This window comes from Ovis aries, chromosome 26 (genome assembly GCF_016772045.2).
Source record: "Ovis aries strain OAR_USU_Benz2616 breed Rambouillet chromosome 26, ARS-UI_Ramb_v3.0, whole genome shotgun sequence".
NCBI lineage: Eukaryota > Metazoa > Chordata > Mammalia > Artiodactyla > Bovidae > Ovis > Ovis aries.
The window spans coordinates 25,998,973-26,007,718 of record NC_056079.1 but is presented as its reverse complement, the minus strand read 5'-3'; positions in this window follow the sequence as shown (position 1 = coordinate 26,007,718).

Here is an 8,746-nt window from a genome sequence, read left to right as displayed (position 1 = left end):
TTAGAGGGGAATTCAAGGATGATTTTTATAAGGCTTTTCAAATTTAGGTTGGAATGGTTTCAGTTCAGTTCAGTTTAGTCGCTCAGTCGTGTCCGACTTTTTGCGATCCCATGAATCTCAGCACGCCAGGCCTCCCTGTCCAGCACCAACTCCCGGACTTCACTCAGACTCACATCCATCGAGTCCGTGATGCCATCCAGCCATCTCATCCTCTGTCGTCCCCTTCTCCTCCTGCCCCCAATCCCTCCCAACATCAGAGTCTTTTCCAATAAGTCAACTCTTCACATGAGGTGGCCAAAGTACCGGAGTTTCAGCTTTAACATCATTCCTTCCAAAGAAATCCCGGGTTGATCTCCTTCAGAATGGACTGGTTGGAGCTCCTTGCAGTCCAAGGGACTCTCAAGAGTCTTCTCCAACACCACAGTTCAGAAGCATCAATTCTTTGGCGCTCAGCCTTCTTCACAGTCCAACTCTCACATCCGTACATGACTACTGGGATAACCATAGCCTTGACTAGACGGACCTTAGTCAGCAAAGTAATGTCTCTGTTTTTGAATGTGCTATCTAGGAATGGTTTAAGGTAGTCTTTTGGATCCAAGCTCTAACTTGGATTTGACATAGTACATGGTATAAGAGTTTAGTTCTGGTGGACATAGCAAGATGCAGGACTTGAAGGCAGATGTGGCCTCTTTTGATAAGAATGGGAATTTGCCCAGTTGAGTGACCAATTCAGCTTCTTAGTGTAGTGCATGAGAGGGAAGCTTTTTACCCAGATGAGTAACCTGTTGTTCACATAATTAGATTTTCAGGAAGTTTATAAGGCTAACAATGAAGACAATTAAGTTATGTGCTGATTTACAGCTAGCCTTGTTGGTAAGAATTTCCTGGAACAAATAGGAAAGTCATTTTGATTGATGTAAGGTCACAGTTCTCAGTGATCATAATTAAGCTATTGTTTATAGATGTTTCAGTTAATAAAATCTTATATGAACACTGAGTATTGTATAAGAGGAAGAAATGATGTGTTAGTTGCTCAGTCATGTCCAACTCTTTGTGACTCCATGGGCTGTAGCCCACCAGGCTGCTCTGTCCGGGGGATTTTCCAGGCATGTATACTGGAGTGGGTTGCCATTCCCTTCTCTGAGGGAATCTACCTGACCCAGGATTGAATCAGGGTTTCCTGCATTGCAGTCTGATTCTTTACCATCTGAGCTACCAGGGAAACCCTGGTATAAGAGGAAGGGACTTTAAAATCTTGATAGTTTATATTAAGTCATTCTCTATTAGCATTCTTAAAACACAAATTTCACATTTTTTTTATATTTAAGAAGTGATGCTACCAGTTTTCTTCATGTGTAAAAAAGTAGGATTGTTGAGACTTCTGTGGTGGTCCAGTGGCTAGGACTCTGTACTCTCAATGCAGGGGGCTGGGGTTTGGTCCTGGCTGGGGAACTAAATCCCACATGCCACAGCTTGCCGTTTACATCCTGCAACTAAGGATCTTGTGTGCTATATATAGCTGGGATCTGGTGCAGCCAAATAAAAAAATTTTTTTAAGTAGGATTGCCATCACATTTTAAAATCTAATCATATCTGATTGGGGGGGTGGGAATGTTTATTAACATGTAGCCTGAATTGTATGTATTAAGAGTATCCACACTCTGGAAGATGGTGAAGGACAGGGAAGCCTGGTGTGCTACAGTCCGTGGGGTCACAGAGTCAGACACGACTGAGTGATTGAATAACAACAACAAAACTGCTTATGTTACCTAATATTTGGAATTTTTGTATTTAAAAAAAAACTAGTTAAGTTTTTCAATAGCTTATGAAAATTTTCAGACAAAAAAAGTTGAATAAACTTACAATGACTATCCATATATCCACATTTTATTATGTTGTTTGTTGTTTAACTGCTAAGACATGTATGACTCTACGACCCCATGGACTGTAGCCGGCCATGGGGTTTTCCAGGCCAGAATACTGGAGTGGGTAGCCATTTCCTTCTTCAGGGGATCTTTCCAATCCAGGGATCAAACCTGTGTCCTTGTGTCTCCTGGTTTGGCAGGTGGGTTCTTTACCTCTGAGCCACCCAGGAAGCCCACATTTTATTATACATGTTATTGTATATCTGTCAATCTATCCATTCATCCATAGGTCTTATTTTGATGCATTTCATATTTGGAGACTTTAGAACATTTTCCCCAAGATACTTTAGTGTGTGTATCATTAACTATATCATATGTGTCTGTCTGCATACTTCATATATATACTCCAGCATGCATTTCATTAACTACATTGAAAAGCTAACATCTTAACCCTACCCTTCCTTGGGTTCCAACATAATCATTGTTAAAAGATAAACTGAAACGTTAAAAATTTTGAGAGTTTGAGCAAAAGTTGACTCAAATCTTCTATCCTGATAGCAAGGAGCTCTGGGGAGCTGAGAAAATGAAGGACTTTACTAGCCAAAAGGGAACACGAACACGGAAGTTATCTTAGGCAAAACAGCAGGTTGGTTATTGCAAGGCTATTTTAGAGGATGGCAGGGGTCCAAGAAGTAGATTCCCTAACTAGTGCTGATCAGGTGATTCCATTTCTGGGAGAGCTGAAGCTGTAAGTAAATTCTGCATTTGGTGGTGTGGGGATTCTCATAATCAATCCGTTTTAGGCCTCTTGTCTTGTTTCTTAACCTCATATACCAGTGCAAGATACAAGATTTTCCCAGAAAGTAACCATTGTTTTGATTTTTTTTTTCCTATTATAGATTAGCTCTGTCTCTTTTAAAACATCTAAAATCCCATGGACAGAGAAGCCTGGCAGGCTATAGTCCATGGGGTCACAAAGAGTTGGACACAACTGAGCAACTGAACACACACACAGGACTTCTATAAATGGAATGATAGAAAATGTGCTGTTTTCATTAAGCTTTGTATACACATCACAATTTTTTAAACTTTTTATTTTGAGATAATTTTAGATTCACATAGAGTTATAAGAAATAATACAGAGGGAGCACATGCATTCTTTACTCAGTTTCCCCCACTGGCAAATTCATTCAAAATTATAGTATAGGATTTATATAAACAGGAAATTTATATTGATACAATCTATCAAGCTTACTCAGATCTTACCAGTTTTACATACACTCATTTGTGGGTGGGCATTTCGCTGTATACAGTGTTATTACCTGTGTTGTTTCCTGTGACCTCCACTAGTCAAGATACGTAACACATAATAGCTCCATCACTATCTCTTGCCCTACCTTTTTATAGCCACAGGCACTTCATTTTCTATCCTTCATCACCACCATACCCCAGGCAACCAGTAATCTGTTCTCCATCTTTTTAAGTTTGTCATTTCAAGAATATTATGTGAAGTGAAATTGTACAGCATTCATTGACATGAAGTGAAAGTCGCTCAGTTGTGTCTGACTCTTTGTGACCCCATAGCCTATACAGTCCATGGAATTCTCCAGGCCAGAATACTGGAGTTCATTAACTACAATGAAATGCACATCTTTTTTTTTTTAATTCACTTCTCTTAATTGTACCATTCCTTGCGTACCCATATAAGCATGTTTAAAAACAGACTAGTGACTGGGACTCTTGTGCTCCCAATGCAGGGGGCCTGGGTTTGGTCCCTGGTCAGAAAACTGGATCCCACATGCTGCAGCTAAAGCCTGGCATAGCCAAATAAATACACACTTTTTAAAAACTTTTAAAAAATTGAGCCATATTAAAAATTTTAATATTGGCTTTTAAGATAGGCTTTTTTTACTCAGTATACTCTCCTTGAGATTTATACAAGTTAAGTGTATCATTATTTATTCTCTCACAATGGAAACAGTGAGAGACTTTATTTTGGGGGACTCCAAAAACACTGCAGATGGCGACTGCAGCCATGAAATTAAAAGACGCTTGCTCTTTGAAAGAAAAGCTATGACCAACCTAGACAACATATTAAAAAGTAGAGACATTACTTTGCCAACCATGGTCCTTCTAGTCAAAGCTATCGTTTTCCAGTAGTCATGTATGGATATAAGAGTTGGACTATAAAGAAAGCTGAGCACAGAAGAAATGATGCTTTTGAACTAGGGTGTTGGAGAAGACTCTTGAGAGTCCCTTGGACTGCAAGGAGATCCAACCAGTCCATCCTAAAGGAAATCAGTCCTGAATATTCATTGGAAGGACTGAAGCTGAAACTCCAATCCTTTGGCCACCTGATGCAAAGAACTGACTCATTTGAAAAGACTCTGATGCTGGGAAGGATTGAAGGTGGGAGGAGAATTGGACGACAGAGGACAAGATGGTTGGATGGCATCATTGACGCGATGGACTTGAGTTTGAGTAAACTCCAGGAGTTGGTGATGGATAAGGAAGCTTGGCTTGCTGCAGTCCATGGGGTCGCAAAGAATTGGACATGACCGAGTGACTGAACTGAACTGATAGTAAACACATTTTTAGTTTTGTAAGAAAATGCCATATTTATTTTTCAGAGTGACTCCAGAAATCTACTTGGGATCCTAAGCTCCACAGTTGGAGGGAGAAACTCCACAAGGGCAGGCAAAGACAGATCAGGGAGCTGTAAGGTGACTGAACCATACAGCTCACGTAGGTAAGGAAACATTTAGACTCCAACTGACCAGCATGGAAGTCCCCCCCAGGAAAGGAATAAACAAACATTGTATGTAAATGACCAGGTAGTGGTCATTTCTATAAATGAGTAAATAGCAAATATTTTAAGCTTTGCAGGTCATGCAGTCTCTATCTCAAACACTTAGCTCTACTATTGTGGCACAAAGGCAGCCAGTCATAATAAATAATCAAATGGTTATGGCTGTGTTCCAATAAAACTTTATTTATAAAAACAGTCCATTGCTAGATTTGGCCTATAGACCATGGTTTTCTGACCATTCTGTGAGGCATTTATGAGACCACAAGAGAGTTTTACTTAAAGGCTTCTTTAGAACTGCTCTAAAAAAAACTTTAGAAAAGAAGTCACAAAAAGATCAAGTTGATCCATAACAACTTTCTGCAAAAACAAAGAGCAACACTTTTTAAAGAAAAAGAACAAAAGTCAGATATTCAATATCATGTTAACCATTAAATTTTTTAAAATACTTTTTTTTTTTTTTCGCTGTGGCAGGTTTTTTGGCTCTTGCAGCATGTGGGATCTAGTTCCATGAAGTGAAGTGAAGTTGCTAAGTTGTGTCTGACTCTTTGCAGTCCCATGGACTGTAGCCTACCAGGCTACTCTGTCCATGGGATTTTCCTGGCAGAGTAGTGGAGTGGGTTGCTATTTCCTTCTGCAGGGGCTTTTCCCGAAACAGGGATCGAACCTGGGTCTCCTGCATTATAGTCGGATGCTTTACCATCTGAGCCACCAGGGAAGAGCCTAGTTCCATGACCAGGGATCAAACCTGGGCCTCCTGACTTGGGAGTCTGGAATCTTAACACTGGACCACCAGGCAAGTCCCTAAGCCATTAAATTAAAAAATTACTAGGTATGACAAGAAGCAGGAGAAGGTGACACATAAGCAGAAGAAAATCAGGGGAAACAGACTCAGAAATTACATAGATGATTGAATTAGCAGACGTGACTTTAAAATAGGCCAACAAGGAAAAATGGCTACATCAGAGTGGTGAAATTATGGATGATTTTTTAAAATTTCTAAATATTTATATATATAAGGAAAAGTTTCAAATGTTAGCATATTATGTAACTCTAAGTAAAATAATATTGTTTTGCAAACTTTAATATATTCTTTTCTCATTTAATGTTATGTTAAATTGTTCAAAGTTAATTTGTGTAGCCCTAATTTATTTTCACTTATGCATAGTATTCCAATATAAGAACATGGATGTCTGTTTTTCTGATGAGGGACATTTAATTCCAAGAAAAGAGAAGTGATAAAGACCCAGTTGAGGATACTGATTACCTCTGAGGAGAGGAAAGAGGATGGAAAAGGGATGGATAGTTGGAGCTATACAGTGTGGTAAAACTTCATTTCTTAAGCCAAAATGTGTGGATGTTCACTGTATTATTCTTTTTTCCCCTTTTAAAACAATTGAAAAAAGAATAAATAAAAAATTGAGATATAGTTGAGGTACAATATTATATGTTATAGGTGTACAACATAGTGATTCACAATGTTTGAAGATTATACTCCACTTATAGTTATTAATAAATATTGGCAACATTCCCTATGTTGTACGGTATATCCTTGTAGCTTATTTATTTAATACCTAACAGTGTATCTATTTGTACCTCTTAATCCCCTAATCATATCTTGCCTCTTCTCACTTCTCTCTCCCCACTGGTAACTGGTAATTTGTTCTCTATATCTGTGTCCTTTTTGCTATATACACTGCTGCTGCTAAGTCGCTTCAGTCATGTCCAACTCTAGCGACCCCATGGACTGCAGCCTACCAAGCTCCTCCATCCATGGGATTTTCCAGGCAAGAGTACTGGAGTGGGGTGCCGTTGCCTTCTCCGGTTATACACACTAGTTTGCTTTATTTTTAGATTCCATATATAAATGATACCATACAGTATTTGTCTTTTTTAAAAATGTATTTTAAATTGAAGCATAGGTAATTGCTTTACAATATTGTGTTCCTTTCTGCCCTACATCAACATGAATCAACCATATGTCTTCTCCTTGAGCCTCCCTCCCACATCCCACCCCTCATTTCACTTAGCATAATACCTTTCAAGTCCATCCATGATGTTACAGATGGCAAAATTTCATCATTTTTTATGACTGAGTAGTATTTCACTGTGTGTATGTATATATATGTATAGTATATAGAACTAATTATATATATAGTTCTAATAATTTTTTGGTGGCATCTTTAGGATTTTCTAAATATGGTATAATTTGCAGGGACAGATTTACTTCTTCCTTTTCAATTTGAATTGCTCTTATTTCTTTTTCTTGTCTGATTTTTAAATTACTGATTCAGTTTCCTTACTGGTAATTTGCTCATATTTTGTAAGTTTTACTGGTTCAGTTTTGGGATATTGCACATTTCTAGGAATTTGTCCATTCCTCCTAGGTTGCCCATTTTATTGGTATATAATTGGTCATAGTAATCTCTTATGATCCTTTATATTTCCATGGTGTCAACTATAATGTCTCTTTTTCATTTTTTATTTTATCAATTTGGGCCTGCTCTTTTTTTTTTTTTCCTTGATGGATCTGGGTAAAAGTTTGTCTGTTTTTTTATTTTCTTCCCCAATCTTTTCAAAGAGCCAGCTCTTAGTTTCATTGATCTTTCCAAATGTTTTTTTAGGTCTCTATTTATTTCTGCTCTGATCTTTCTTATTTCTTTCCTTATATTAACTTTGGGTATTGTTTGTTCTTATTTTTCTAGTTCCTGTAGGTATAAGGTAGGTTACTTATTTGAGGTTTTTCTTGTTTCCTGAAGTAGGTTTGTATTGCTATAAAATTCCCTCTTAGAGCTTCTTTTGCTTCACCCCATAGATTTGACTCAGGGGTAAAGAATCCGCCTTCAATGCAGGAGATGCATCAGGGGCTGCAGGTTCAATCCCTGGGTCAGGAAGGTCCCCTGGAGAAGGCAACCCACTCTAGTATTCTTGCCTGGAAAATTCCATAGGCACAGGAGCCTGGTGGGCTATAGTGCATGCGACTGCAGAGAGCCAGACATCATTAGTGATTAAACAGCAACAAGCAATAGATTCTGAATCATTGTGTTTCCATTTTCACATATCTCTAGGTATTTTAAAAATTTCTTATTTGATTTATTCATTGACCCATTGGTTGTTTAATAGCATATTGTTTAGCCTTCCATGTATTTGTGCTATTGTGCAGGTTTTTTATTAACTTAAAAAGTTACATAAAAGCTCAGTTGTGTCTGATTCTTTGTGACCCCATGGAATAGTCCATGGAATTCTCCAGGCCAGAATACTGAAGTGGGTAGCCTTTCCCTTCTCCAGCGGATCTTCACAACCCAGGGATAGAACCTAGGTCTCCCACACTGCAGGCAGATTCTTTACCAGCTGAGCTACCAGGGAAGCCCATTAGCTTATAGTTGATTTCCAGTCTCATAGCATTGTGGTAGGAGAAGATGCTTGATATAATTTCAGTCTTCTTAAATTTATTGAGACTGGTTTTGTGGCTAGCATGTGATGTATCCTGGAGAATGTTCCATGTGTATTTGAAAAAAGAATGTATTCCACTACTTTTGGAAGGAGTGTTACATGTATCCGTCTGATCTAATGTGTTGTGTAAGGCCAGTGTTTCCCTACTGCTTTTCTGTCTGGATGATCTGTCCAGATATATCTGATATAATATCCAAAATATACAAAGAACTCCAACAACTCAACATCAAAAAAACCAAACAACCTGATTTGAAAATGGGAGAGGATCTGAATGGACATTCTCCAAAGAAGAGATACAGATGGCCAACAGATACATGAAAAGATGGTCAACATCACTAATCATCAGGGTGATATAAATCAAACCCACAATGAGATATCACCTCACACCTGTGAATGGCTATTATCAAAAAGACAACAAATAACAGGTGTTGGTGATGATGTGGAGAAAAGAGAACACTTGTGTACTGTTGATGGAAATATAAATTGGACAGTGACTATGGAAAACAGTGTGGAATTTCCTCTAGAAATTAAAAATAGGATGAACCTATGATCCAGCAATTCCACTTCTGGATATTTTCCCAAGGAAAACAAAAACACTAATTTGAAAAGGAATATGGACCCA